This window comes from Anas acuta, chromosome 4 (genome assembly GCF_963932015.1).
Source record: "Anas acuta chromosome 4, bAnaAcu1.1, whole genome shotgun sequence".
Taxonomy (NCBI): Eukaryota; Metazoa; Chordata; class Aves; order Anseriformes; family Anatidae; genus Anas; species Anas acuta.
The window spans coordinates 31,078,090-31,092,541 of NC_088982.1; the positions used below are offsets into that span (position 1 = coordinate 31,078,090).

At 44.6% G+C, this 14,452-nt stretch overlaps 1 protein-coding gene across 5 annotated transcripts in view; it reads left to right on the plus strand.

The window, feature by feature from the left end:
• Positions 1–14,452, plus strand: part of RASGEF1B (RasGEF domain family member 1B) — a 134,331-nt gene that overhangs the window by 90,680 nt on the left and 29,199 nt on the right. The window contains exon 1 of one of the 5 annotated variants that reach the window (XM_068680480.1): positions 13,286–13,436. The exons of 3 other annotated variants lie outside the window; for them this stretch is intronic. The gene's annotated coding sequence lies outside the window, so the exon portion shown is untranslated. Of the gene's footprint in view, positions 1–13,285; positions 13,437–13,500; positions 14,444–14,452 lie in introns of those variants that run through there. One more of the 5 variants, XM_068680482.1, reaches the window with a different exon arrangement.

Consider the following 14,452-nt stretch of genomic DNA (forward strand, 5'->3'; position numbering starts at 1 on the left):
GCATAGCTATTCTAGACCTCACAAATGACAAAATGTCAATTACAAGGATGCCTTCTTTTCCTGAATTATTTTCTAAACCCCAGCGTGGTAAATTTTTTAAATTAGTGCATTACTTCAGTTGAAAGCACTGTAAGAGATGGGAAATTTCCACACTTCATGCTAAGTATCTCAGTAATAAAAGTAATAGCCATCATTATTGCAATGCCACAAACAAGGGGAGGTGGGGGGGGGGAAGAGAAAGCAATCTCATAATTACAGCAAGTCTTTTCTGAAAGTGTCTGTCAGGGTGAATTCTAATGCTGGCATAAACAGCAGTAAATTATTGGCCATGGGTTAGAAATCTCTACAATTAAAAAGGCACATGAGAACTAAGAGAGAAAAAGATCTCTCTCTTGGGAGGGCCAAGCAAAACCCTTCTGGTCTTCCTGACCTGCTCTGCTCCAGCAATGGCTTCCAAGCAGGAGCTGGTTCTCAGCTAGAAACCCCCTGATGATCCGAGCAAATGTTGTGACCTGCCAACTACTGAATTTAAAATGAAGAGCCCTTCCATTGTGTTTCCTCATTTTTTTCTTTTTGTATCTTTTTTGCCTTCCAAGAAAATAATGAAATGCCAGGAAAGTAATTTTCAAGAATTTACCGGCAGCTATTCCACAGATGTTCCTTAATAGCACGTGGCAATGAAGGAAGAAGGGTCGGGGAAGGATATTGAGAGAATCACGTTATCCAGGGCAGTATGGTAAACTCACGTACTCGATGCAAGCCAGAGCTAGAAATAGACACAAAGCATGAAGGAGAAAGAAAACTACCAGGAATCTTGTCTGCCTTCTGAAGGTAATAAGTTAGTCATCATCAGGTGTTCTTATAGAAACTCAGGCCTCAGCTTCAGCTAGGCTATCGTGTTCAGCGCTTTTTGGTCTTTGACCCTGTTTGTTTGTTGCTGGAAGGGAAGATGACCCGGTGGTTAGCAAGTTGGCCTCAGAGCTGGAACACCGGAGTTTAAAAATGCCTAAATGAATCACTGTTGTTTGTCTGGTAAGGACATCTGGTTCTGAGAGCTCCAGCTATGAGGGTGTCCTTGGGAAGCAAGCAGGCACCCTCAGTGACTGCTGCTGCCAGCACCATCCACCCCGAGAGGGATGTGGGTGTCAAGGGCTTCTTTCCCCTCCGGATTAGTTTCTGACTGCAGTCAGAATCTCCAAAGAAAACATCTCCAAAGAGTGTTTGGAGAGGTGGACTGGTTAACAAGCTGGGTCTGGGACCAGTTGAATTAAACTTTATCATCTATTTCCCTTTTTTTTGAGTAGTGCACTGTAGGAAGCAACAGCCCTCTGCTTCACACTGGTATTTTTGTTTCCCATTTGAAGCGGATCTTTTGACACTTCAGAGGGGCCATATAGAAAGATACGTTTGGAAGGCTTTGACAAGAAAGGAAGCAGCTGTGTATCACCATATGAAATGACTTTTATATTCTCCAGTAAAGATTATGCTTACTGTGGAGTAAAATTGTTGAACAAATTCAGGCAGACGCTAGTAGCAGTGCTCCTTTGAGGATTTTGTTGCTTCTGATGAATGAAGCACAACCCTTAAGGCTTTCTGGGTTACTTCTGCTGGGTCTGATCGTGTTTAAAGCCCCTTACTGCCTGATCCTAAGGTGAGTAGAGCAGACTGGAATGATGCCCCTGAGCCATAGGTGACAAAAAAGCCACCTCTGTAGTGGTTGGTGATGGGAGCATTGCCTTGTGCGCCACAGTTAAATCAAGCACAGCTCTTTTGATGAAACATGGAGTAAGGTTTCTCTGCTTTCCGTAGAAGAACACACAAGAAGTCTCATGGTAACTAAGACCAGCTGCTGGAGTCATGAATTTTTATGAAGGGCTTTCTGGCAGACACATTAAATAATGCCTTTAGTCCACATATTGGCTCTCTGAAGTAATTTTTCTATCACCGGCTCTGCAGATGGGTGATTTGTTGCAGCACAGGCTGCAATTTAAAGTTATTGGTCCCTACAACAAAAGGCTCTTATACTTGTCAATGTTGTCGCATTTGCAGTTTCGCTTCCGCTCAGGATGATGCTAGTAAATAGAAGAATTATTGAAGGGAGAGGAAGAGGGAGATATTCTTTCACTCCCTGAGAACTCAGTTTATATTTACCACTTTTAGCGCCAGTTGAATTTATTTACATTTTGGTACTGGGTCTGGCTTCCAGGCTATCGGAATTGTTCACACGTGTGGCTTCTCTCAAACGAGCATCACCAGAGCACACCCTTCAAGGACTGATATTTCAGAAGTTGGGCCTGCAACAATCTAAAATTTATTTCCCAAATGGGCCCCTGTGGCTCCATTGAGCAGTATCTCACCTGCACACCTTCAAAGCTTGTGAAGGAAAAACTTCCAAGTTCTGTAGCACAGAGGTTGCATGTTGGTAAAGGAAAGCAGAATCTATTCTGTGAAATACAGCGGAGATCTGTTGGGAAAGACTATTGGAAAGAAATCCCTATTGCTTGAACTCAGTGGGTTCATCTTATTACAGACGTGTAACGGTAAGACTTTCAGATGAGCCTGGCAAATTCTTCTCCATCATATCTCTTGAAAAATAAATTCCAGTTTTCACCTGAGACTTGATGGTGTTCTAGAACACCAGAACCCAGGGAAAAGGTCCTTCTCTGGTCAAGTTCAATAACTAAAACTAGTGGGGTGATCACCTACTGCTGGTTTAGCCACCACCTCTCCTTGCTACTGTATTTTAAGAGGCTGGGTCCTGTTGGTACTTGGCAGCTCAACCTGGTGCTCTGAGGTCTGGTGGTTGCCATTGTAAATGATGCTCATAAACATTCTGCTAACTGTTGGGAGCTGGCTTGGGGGAAGTGTTTTTTATTTCTGGTTCTATTTTTTGTCACCATGCTCTGGGTGTGCATGATGACACCCTTTCTTTTTGGAGACAGGGCTTGTCCAGCAGCTATGTAGAAAGACGCTGGTTTTGCAGTGACAGAATGAGGAAAAGACCATTGCTGCTTGCCCTTTAGTTCATTATAGTCAACAGTGCCCATTGTGATGTTATCTCCAAGGTTTCACAAAGCTTCTTTCCCTTTGCCTGTGTTTCCTGGCAGCCGCATAGCTTTCAGTTTTGTATTTCTGCAGCTCTGATTTGTATCTGTTGGGAGGGGGATGGAGAAGGCCCATGATGGTTCAAAAACTGGAGTCCATTGATCTGTCATTTACTCTGGAAAAACGGTGTCGTCACCTCCCTGCCTTTGCTTTTGAAGCCACACGGTGCAGGCTTGGGGTTTTTACATGTGAGAGACTTTTAACAGACGGAAATGCACGTGGATTTCATACTGTTCCTTGCTGGCATTCCCCCTGTTTGATTACAGCACAGCTGTACAGAGCTTAAACTGTAATGAAACGGATTAGTGAAAACTGCACGTAATGACCTCTGATTTCCTCTTACAGACTGCAGTCCCCCTTAATTAGCTGCTACAGCCTCAAGTTCTGTTGTTGCTTTTGTGGCTGGAGTTTATTTTATCCAAGTCCGTCCTTGTTTATTCAAATGCATTCCCTCCTTCTCCCAAAGCATAATATTTGAGGGAATTTCTTATGAGGTAGGAACTTTCTTAGGGCTGCCTTACAATGCGTTTAAGGCTAACATCTGATCTGTGTGAGCAAGTGACATGAGACAAGGCCTGTATGGCCCTGCAGGACATGCACAGGCTGAGGAAGAAAATAGAAGGAGCTCATGGAAGACAGTGTTGGCTGTCAGCAAAAGCAAAAACCCTTTTGGCTTTGATCATGCTCTTTTGTTTGCCAAGAGAGGCAGAAACTTCTGCATGACTATACAGAATGCCACCTGCTCATTTGGCATTGTGGGTTGTCTGAGCTTACTGGTAAACTAATCCTGTCCTCAAAGAGTGGTTATTAATTTTGCAGTAGGATGTGCACTTTTACATTGATTATTCTCAGCAATCTTTATCTATTTTTTAATCTGAATTTAGCCAAGTTCTCCCCTATACTGGAAAAAGGAAGGTGCAGGCCTGGCTCTGAGTACAATAATGCGTGCTCACTCCTCAGAAGTAAATAAATTTGTACTGATGTATCCCAGCTTGATTATTTGGCAAATGGGAAAAAATTGAGGTGTTACTGAATTTCTCTAGCTGGAAGCAAATGGAAATTATTTTGTTCAAGTATTGTATTTACTTTGAAGTATGAAATATATATGCATATTTTTAAGTATTTTCTATCTGATATCTGCTCCGTTACAGCAGTACGGCTGTGCTAGGTTGATGACAACAGTAAAGCAGTAAAATTTAAACCTCTTTGTGAACATGAGGGGGACATCACTCATCAGTGTAAATCTCCTTCCTTTCAGCTCTGACCTACATACCTACATTCATGTGCTCGGTCTGAAGCGTGTAAATGTTTAAGGAGTCTCTCCTGGGTCAGCTCCTATTAAAGTCAAGCATGTGCATTAAGAGTTTGCAGAATTTGAATCTTGGTTTCTGGCAGAGTGCCTGTAGTTTTTATTATCCTATAAGAGGAGGGGGGGAGGAAGCAAGCTGCCATTGAATGCTAGTGAACTGACACAGCAGACGAGTTGCAGCCTATCGTGAGTGTAAAAATATGCCTGCTAAACCATATTTAGACAAGCCTTCAAGCATGTACCACTTCTTCCATTGCAAGACTAGCTGGTTTGAAGCCATTTCTCTTGGATGAAGTAATATTTAAACAGTTTTCAGTTGAATATTACTTAATAAAATGAAGCACTGCAGAGTCAAATGGTGTCAGTACAAGCTACTAACCCTACATTGTTTTATTTGAGACTTTGTTGTGTTCATTTTTTACCCATTAAAAGTGTTGACTCAGTGACAAGTACTTGCAGATGCAGAGAATAACGGCAGAAAAGACCACAGAAGTATCAGTTTCCAGCCTTTCTATCCCACAGTTTTTCAGGAAGGCAAAATCTCAGCAGGTTTGTGCAGGGAGAGATGCTTATCTAAATACACAGCTGCCACAACCAGGGCTCATACCTGTAGCTGAAGAAGCTTTTGTTTGCTTTTGTGTTTCACCTTACGTCCTGTCTGGTGGCCAGTGTGTCCTGCAGTTTGCGAGCTCAGACTCCAAGCTTTCTGGGACACACACACTGTGCTAAAATAAAAATAAGTATAAAAATCATCAAAATTAAATTAAAAAAAAAAAAAAGGGTTGAATGCTGAGAGCCAGCTATTTATTGTGCTTTGGGTGTAGCAGCTAGTCTGTTGCACGTGTTGGGGGAAGGGAGGTAGCTAGCTCTAGGACAGTTTTATTCTGCAGGGTTTTGTAATCCTCCTTGCGTCTGGAAGCTGGAGGGGGACAGCTGGGGACGCAGCAGGCAGCCTTTCGATTAAGTGGAGGTGGTGGTAAGCTTGTCAGTGACACTTCCTTGTCTCTTGACCAGGCAATTTAACAGAACCGACAACTGGTGTAAAAAAAAAAAAAAAAAAAAAAAAGCAGATTTTGGAAAAAAGTACAAATTTTGAAAAACATCTGATAAGCTTTTTGGGCGTGTGGGGGGGAAGGATTTGAAAGTGTTCAGATATCCTGCTTAAATATTCCCAGCTGTAAATGTGCTTTTTTATTATTATTTTTATTCAAGCCAACCTTTTGTTTTGCCATGTTGGCTAATTTACATAAGGTTTTAAATAAAAAAAAAATTGAATTTGAAATTTGAGCTTTTAAAAACTATAGAACTTTTCAATCTGAAATGGTTGGAATTGTTTTTTCATGACCATTCTATTTTTGGGTGTGATTTCAAATTTGTATCATGGTTTGGGAGGGAATTTTCAGCATCTTGAAAATATTTGCAGAATGGGACTGCTATTCCCCGGGCAGCTGTTGGCTACTGTCGTGACAGGTCTGAAGATGTGGATGTGTTGCTCCCCGGAACTTGACAGAGGTCACCACCAAATTCCTTTCACATAGGCTGTCAAACTGTTTTCATCTATAATAAATCTTCCTTTCTTTCTCACCAATCTCCAGTTGGAGCAACACTATAAAAGTACTAATGGCATTATTTTCTTAGTCTTCAGGACATTGCTTCATTTCGCCTATCCTGCTGAACTGTAAGCCTGTTTTTCAGTACACAGTGGTGGAAAACATACCCTTCGCAAAATAGCAAGCACAGAGAAATGCATGTGCATATTTTATTCGTACTTGAAAACAAAAGTTGTGGTTTGGGAAGCCTTTGAATCCTTTGTGCACTGGTTGTGGGTAGAGATGACTGAACTCTGTCCAAAGACTTGTAGAGGGCACTGTCATGTTTTATTAAACATCTGGGAGGCATACCAGGCTTCCTGCAAGTCATCTGGTACAGAAGGGTCTCACTAACTAGTGCTTTGAGGTTTGTCTGAGAGCCATCACTGCCGCAGGCTAGAAGGATGAATTTCCTCCAGGAGGTGGCTGACGTGGTTAGGATGGTTGGAAGTGATGGAGGAGGACCTCTCTTGAGCTGGGATGTTCTCCACTGTGCCAGAGTCCCAGACTGGCTGCGTAACATGCACGTACACACAAGAGAAATAAACCATGGGCTACTATAAGCTCCAAGCAACCGTAGCTGGACCATTTTCTCACCTTGATAATCCATTAATTTGAGACTGTTTTGTCCTCATGATACTTGCAGTATGAGACTCCGTGCACGAAAGGCAGTTCAGAGCTCTTCCGTGCCAGTTCACCACTTGAGGCAGGGTTTATGAATGTTAGAAAAAGCAGAAGAAGGTTTTGGCTTTGGGAGGAGATGGCTTGTTTGTTTTTGTGCGGGGCTTTTGTTTGTTTTGTTTTAATTTCTGCAGGCTTCCTTTGTTTCCGTTTGCTCTTCCCTGTTATTTTCCCAAAGCAGCAAGTTGGCTCCCACAGCCCCGCTCCCAGCCCCGCTGCCCAAGGGGAGAGGCACCGGCTGCGTTCCCTACTTCTGCGTCAGGCCTCTGCACGAGGTGCCACTCATCCAAACACATCGGGCTCCACCGTTCCCAGCCCCTAGGACGGCAAAATTTAGTGAGCAAGGGATTTTTCTGGCTGCCTGCATGAGTGCAGGGAGCCCCATGAACATTATTATTCAAACCCATAAACCTGCGCCAGACTGTTAATGTCTTGATGCTTATTCAAGTGTCAGGGAGCGCTGGCAGATGTCAGAGTAAATGGGAGGCCGTCAATGAGGAAATTGCTTGCCATTCACAGGGCGATTGCTGCAGGCTGTCAGGTAGGTTTGAGAGGATGTCAGGCTGAAACGTGAAAGGGGGGAGAGGCAGGAGAAGGTGGGGATGGTCCCTTGTTTGGTAGGCAGGGGGGAAAGCCTCCTGCAACAGCAACCCTACATCAGTAACTAAACAGAAACAAAGATGCCAGCATCCCCCTTTGGAACAAGGCTGGTAAAGGAGGGGTTTGGGACTTTTAAAGCTCAAGGCATGTAGCAGTTTCAAGTATTTGCAGTGATCCAGAAAGGGCAGGAGTCAGTTCACATTCAGTGTTCCAGTTTCTCCTGGGGTTATCCGTCATCTGTGTATCATCAGACAGGGTCCTACAGCAGAGCTTTTATCCATAGTTTAAAAAGACAATATTTGCACAAGGTATTTTATGTGTTTTGGGTAGTCGGCTTTGCAGTTAGGAGCACCTTCCCGTAAACTGGGCTCTGGCAGCCAGTGAAGGGATCTGGATTTGGTTCCGTTCTTGGCCTTACGTGCTCACTTGCTACATCATGTGCCATGGGAAGGGTTTCTTCATCGTTAGAAACAAGTGGAACATTTATCACATCTGCCGACAGGTGAAAGGATTTATTTGTGAGATATTCGGGGGAAATTTTATGCAAATAAACAGGAAATTTAATTCACTCTGGACAGTTTATTCATTTGGGGTCAGTTAAACATGGGCCATTAATAAGGCAAGTGACTGCAGTGAATCAACAACTTGAGAGGTAAAAAATCAGGAGTAAGCCACGCGGAGCTGGAATCGACTCTACCTACCTCCTGTGTTTCCCAGCATTTAAGAGACATCAGGAACTCATGACATGTCTTGCATTGTGCTGTACTTGGTTTTCAGTAGTTTCAAATTTGTATAGTACCCCAATAGTACTGTCAAAGTGATGTTCACTTAAAAGGAGATGGAGCCATTTGTTCCTAGTGTAAATACATTTTTAAAGTAAGAGAACTCCTGGCATTTTTCATCACAGCTAGTGGCTCCTCTCTGCATTAACATCAAGGATGCAATGCGACTGCCAGGTAAGAAGCAGCCTATAAGCCACGTTAAAGGAAGGAGCTGCTGTTTGTCCTTGAGAGCTGAAGTTGCTTCTCCAACATAATTTCAGCTATATCTGGCTTGAATTACAGGTATCTCACTGTCATGTGGACTGGTCCTGTGGAAAGGTCAAGATAATTCAGTTAGATATCATGACAAAGAGTGTAACGATTGTTCTTAGAGTTTAGATTGTGGCAACCCATTGCTGTGGTCATCTTCACCGCTTGCCTCACAGGTTTCACAGGAAATAAAGCAGAACTTGGGTGATACCTTATAACAGTCCTAGGACACGTGAGCTGTAGTAGCTTGGATAAATCCTCTTTGCTACTTGGGAGAGAAATTAATGCTCTTCAGTGGACATCTGTCTTTTCCTTCTGTTCTTCACCCAGGTCAGCAGTCAAGGTGAATATTCTGAAGGTGAGTGGTTTCCAAGACTTGATCTTCGTTGTTACGCACGGGTTGTCACCCACTTAATTGACAGAAGCACCATGTGTGGAGTGTGAGATGACTGAATGGGGTCCTTGCAGAGTTGCCCTGTTAACTCTGAAACTTTGGCTCCTGAATAAAGCTTCAAAAGTTGGGTACTGCACCCCCTGGCCTGCCACATAATATAAAACTTGATAGATTTGTGCCTTTCTTTGGTGTCTAGGCAGTACCTATCTCCTTTCCAAAGAGTACTGATATCCCTTGAGGCTAGACTTGCGAGAAAAGCCACCTCCTTATTTCCTGTACAATTCCTCCTTAGCTATATCATCCCAATGCTCAATTTCCTTCTCCCATCTACCATGTAGTATTTAATCCTTCCATATTGTTGTCAGTCTGCTTCCATTTCTTTCGCATGGTCTTGGTGCTAACAGGGAGGCTGCTGAGGGGGCTACCGGAGGCTGTCTCCAGCTCCAATGCCCACTGCACGGAGGTGTAAGGGGTCCTTTCAGCACGAGTCCAGCTCAGGCCCCTGGCTGAGTTGTCACTAGTGAGAAAGAAGGAGCTGTGCTGGCAGGCTCACATGGGCTTGTAGAGCAGGCAGCTTTCAGAAATTTAGTTTGTTTGAATTTGGGCGTTTCTTACCTGGAAATATTCAAGGCTAATGACAGTGAGCATATTCTTCCAAATGTCAAGTCTCCGAGTGTCTTCTCAGAAGATAACAGTAACATGTAAAAAAGAAGTGTAGAAAACACAGGGGCATAAAATATTGGACTTCTGCCCAGTACATTTTCAGAAGAGCAAAAATAATTTTACCTGAGACTTGCACTGATTGTGAAGGGCACCTGGCCCCCTGGCATCAGCAGCTTTAGTTCAGGTTGTTTAAATTGTGACCAAGTTGTAAGTCTCATTGCAAAGTACGTGTTACAGAAAGTACTGTGTGCTCACCAGAAATCTCTTAGTCTTGGTTCTCAATTGCACTGTCACACTGCTCCATCAAAACACTTAAGACTATGCTTTTGTGTTCTCCTTTGTCAATTGCTGAAGCATATTCATAATTTCTAACTTGAAGGCAAAGCTTAAGTGATCTTCTGGGCTTAGGCCCCTAAACTAATTTAACACTATAAATTGAGCCTGAAGTAGTTTTTTGAAAATCAGAATAAGACAAGATGTTTGGTATCAGGGGCTGGAAATGCTTTCACCTGTGTAGGTATCTCAATGATTTCAGTAGGATTTCTGTGCACAGATCTAAATATGTGTGCTGATATTGCCAAATTAATTCTTGCTTTTGAATTTGGGATAAATGAATGCAAAGTCTGAAACTTTTCATCGGTCTGTGTTAAGAAGCCGCTGTGTATGGGATTCTGCTAAGTACTTTTTGAAATGCCAAATGTATGTTATGTGCTCTGTATGTAACACGACTTCTCTACAATGAGTTAAATGCTACTTTTCATTTATTTTGACCTTCCCCTTATTTGAAACCGCAGGTTAGTTTTGGCAAGCATTAATAGCTCTTAAATGATTTGTAATCTGGTTTTAATATGATCCTAGTTCAAGTTCAATGTGAATAACCGTAGGGCTTAAATGAAACCTGATGTCTTCCTGCTCCATGCAGGGAAGTGCTACAGACCACAGGGTAGGGCCCGAGAGGTTTACACAACAACAAGTATTGAAATGTTAAAAGAACGGACATCAGCCGTTTTCTCTTAATTCTTTTTTGATGGTTCCTTTGGAGTTGCAGCAGGCGGCTAGCAGCTAGTCTGGCTGAGTGTTTCACATTGCTCTGACAGAACTGTCCAGACAGTTGCTTGCTGAAATAGGACGGAGTATTTTTCTCTTATTGCTTAAAATTCGACACTGGTTAATAGTAATACAGGCAGCACTTGCACGACCTAACTAGTAAAAGATCACTTGGTAAACTGAGGGAAGTGGTTTCTCGTTTATTACTAGGAAATAACAAGTGTTTGGCTGAGGGGCATAGCACAAGCAACACTGTATGCTCTGTACATAAACTCAGGGCTAGAATTCCCCCCAGAGTAGTGAGGGAAACAGGGATATGAACAACTAAGGGAGCTGGAAGGATAAAAGCTGAAAGGTGTGCTGTTCGAGAGAGGGGAGAAGACTGGTAATGGTACCAGTTTACATCCTCACCAAGTTAGGGTCTGAAGCTTTCTCTAGTTTGGTAGGTCAGAACTGACTTGCTTTCTTGTACAGAGTTGCAGACTATTTTCTTTAGAACTGAAATAAGAATTTTTGCTGTTTCCACAAAATCCGCTGTCACCCAAATTCCTCAGAGGTAAGACAAAAATAGTTGACATTTGAAATAAGGAAGAGGGAGTGGGCTGTTTTATCAGTAGACAGATATTCAACCATCAGAAACTTGTGGAAGTTAGTCTACAACAGAAACTGCAGAGAAGTAGCAAATCTCGTTATCCGTTGTAGGTATTTCCAGGCATGGTGATTTTTCTCAAGTTTCATTTCCTTATGTCATACGATTACATTAAACAGTCTTCCCTTCCCCTTCCATTCTGTATAACTTTTAATTCTTACGTCTCAGAGAAACACTGGAAGGTATGAATATGTTGACATGAAACTTACCAGCATAGCTACTAGTTATCAAAAAAGTAACCTGAATTATCTTGAAAAAATATATTTTTTGTTCTATGCAAGTATTGAAAGTTTGGGAATTACATACCATGTTCTTTGATAGTTGATATCAGCACTGGTGTTTCACCCTGCCTTTTCTCAAATGGTCAGGAGCCTGCTTACTACTACTCTGCATGGTAATTTTGTATGCATTTGTTGGTGAGGGATTGTAACTATCTAACAGATGAAAAAACCTCTTCTATCCTACAATAATGTTTGTTTGGAAGTAACACATTCAGATTCTACATTCAGTAAACAGGTTTTTTACAGTAGTAATGAGGGTGGAGATACAATGGGACTTGGGATCAGATTTTCCTAAGAGCTCAAATATATGGACAGAGTGGTTTGCGATTTGAGTTCGTAGCCTGTATTTCCACCACAGTGGAGGGTCTGTGTTAAAGCCTGGCTTAAATGTTGGCCTTTGTGCCAGCAGATCCAGCCATGGGCATGGGTCTGAGTTGTAGGAAAACTTTGCACAGCGACTGCATTTAGTGTGCATCAGTCTAATTGATTTAATCAGATCCCATCTATTTTTTTTTTTTTTACTTTTTATTTGAGCTTAATTCCCTTAATCCGTGTTGCTGTTGTGACCGGTACCCTATACAAAATTATAAGAACAAATAAGCAACACATTTTAGCAATCCAGATTGGGCACGTCCTAGAAATGTTGACTCATAATTGTGTTTCTCTCACCTCCTTACAGTTTGTGACCTCCTCTAAACTCTTGCCAAGTGATTCATAACCGCCTGCACTACTGCAGAGCGGCCGAGCAATGCCAGGCACAGCAGACGAATTGCCTCTCTTGCCTAACGCGATACTTCGTTGTGGCCCGGTGAGCTGGAGCACTTGCCACTCTTGCAGCAGCGCAGCGCTGCTGATTCACAGGCAACGCGTGGCTCTCTGCACCGCCCTGCTGCCGCTCTGGGGTTGTCCTCTCCACTGGGAAACACGGGGTCTGCCTTCGCTCTGGTCAGCCAGGACCAAAATAAACCGGGCTTAATGTGTGCAAATGTACCGTCACTTCAGTAGAATGATTCTGCTTTAAGTTAAAGAGTGTGGCTGAAAATACATGAGATGAGGGGAGGAGAAAACCACTCTTTGGTTTCTGAAGGGGGCAAAAGGAAAAAGGGAAAATCCTTTATCCGGATGAAGTCTGAATTTTTTTCGAGTGGATTTCTTGTAGGTATGCCAACAAGAGTTGTAGATTTGTAGGGTAAACAGGAATTTAGCAAGAATATTGAATGATGTATTGCACTGGGAAACCTGTTACAGACAGGAAATGGCGTTAGAAAGAAACCTTACGGAGTGGAGCCTGAGGAAGACAAGCAGCACCACCCCCAGACATACACCAAAGTGAGAAAAAGGACGAGAAAGGTGCATATGAAACTGCTGTGGCCTCTGACTTGGCCTCGTGTCATCCTCTCCTGAAGTTACGCACCAGTGTCATTTAATTGCCTTGCCCCGTGACACTGTGCAAGGGGACAGGGCGGGCTTGGGCGCGAATCCCCAAGCTGAAGAACTCGCACCTTGTTTTGGGAGATCTCACGTGCACATTTATCAAGTCCGGATTCCAGAAGGGGATCGTGTGGGCAACTTGCTATTATTATCCTGCCAACTCAATAATTTTAAAAACAGATTTTTAAAGTATTTCTTTCTAGAGACTGAATTTATAGAGCTGGAAATACAGGTAGGACCTCATGACTGGCCAAAGCAGCTCAAGTTTATGTGTTTCTTCGGCTGTTGAGCACAGAAATAGCCAGAGGCACCTGTCTTGCAAGCGTGTAACTACTGGGGATGGTTTTTCTTCAATTACTGGGAGATTTGATGCTTGTGGGTAGCTTCACATGTAAGCGATGAGCTCTGACCCGATTTGACCGCCGAGTGGGCTGCCTGGGGGGGGTCTGGGCCTGGCTCTGAGTGCAGGGAGCCGGGCATGGCCCCTTGGCAGGGGCTCCGAGCCTCGCTCCCCCCTCGCTGCCCGCCCTGAGGCGGCGGGGCCGGGGCGAGGCCTCCTCGGCTCCGCCTCCGCCCTGTGAGGCGGCCCGGGGGGGGGGGCTGCGGGCGGCCAGGCAGCGGCAGCCGTGGCCCGGAGCGCCTGTGGCCACCGCCAGGTAGGGTCCGGGGGCTCCGTGTCCGTCCATCCGTCTGTCTGTCCGGCTCCTGTGGTAGGGACAGCCTTTCCTCCCGGCTGCTGTCTGTCTCCTCTGTTTGTTTCTGGGGGGTTGTGGTGCTGGTGCTGCGCTCACCCAGCAGAAAAAGCACTTGGAGGTCGGGTGGGTGCGTGCTTTTTCCTGCCACCTTCTCTGTATCAGCACGGGAATAGGTCCTGAAACGCACAGGAGTGTGATGCCCTGAGATGCTTTCCTCGTTTTCATTTAAACCCAGCTGTTCGCTTGCTGGCTGCTGATTTGGGTGGGGAGGATGGAAAAGCACCGATTCACCAGGTTGTGGTTGTTGTAGGGTGCTCGGGTGGGACAGGTGGCGGTGGGCTGCTCGCTGTCGGGACACGGGCTGCGTGTGGCAGGTGAAACTTCAGCGCCCCGTCCTCAGCCAAGCGTATGCAGGTGGGAGACAGCGAGAGCAATGGCCAAGGAGTGACCGGAGACCACAACTCCGCCGCTCTGGCAGCAGGCTGCAGACCAAGGCAGCCCTAACACCGAGCAGTGCCTCCCTGCCTGCCTGTGTGTAAAGCTAAATACAGCGCGGGGCGGCGGGGAAAACTCCGAGAGGAGTTCCCCCAAGCAGAGCGGAGGAGAGCCAGCTCCTCCCCAAGGAGAAAAACAGCCTGAAAAACTCAGCCCTGGACAAAGAGGTGCTCTCAGCCCAGACCGACAGCTGTCCCCGCACGGCAGGAGAGCTGGGGGCTTGCTGTCAGGGAGCCTGCCCCTGAGGGAACGTGCTGCTGGTGGGAGATGGGGACCCTGGCTGGCAGCACTGCGTCTCCGTTCCGCCTCTTTATTCTGAAAGCTGGGAACAGCTTCTGAGAGATGTCTCCCTCAGCCTTCTTCTGCAGCTTTCAAATGAAATGTGTTAGAAGCCGGGAATCAGCTGAAAATCAGTGCTAAGTGTACTCCGGACAAGTAGGTAGCTGGTGAGCCGTGGTGGAGAGACCTAATAGGTAAGACAT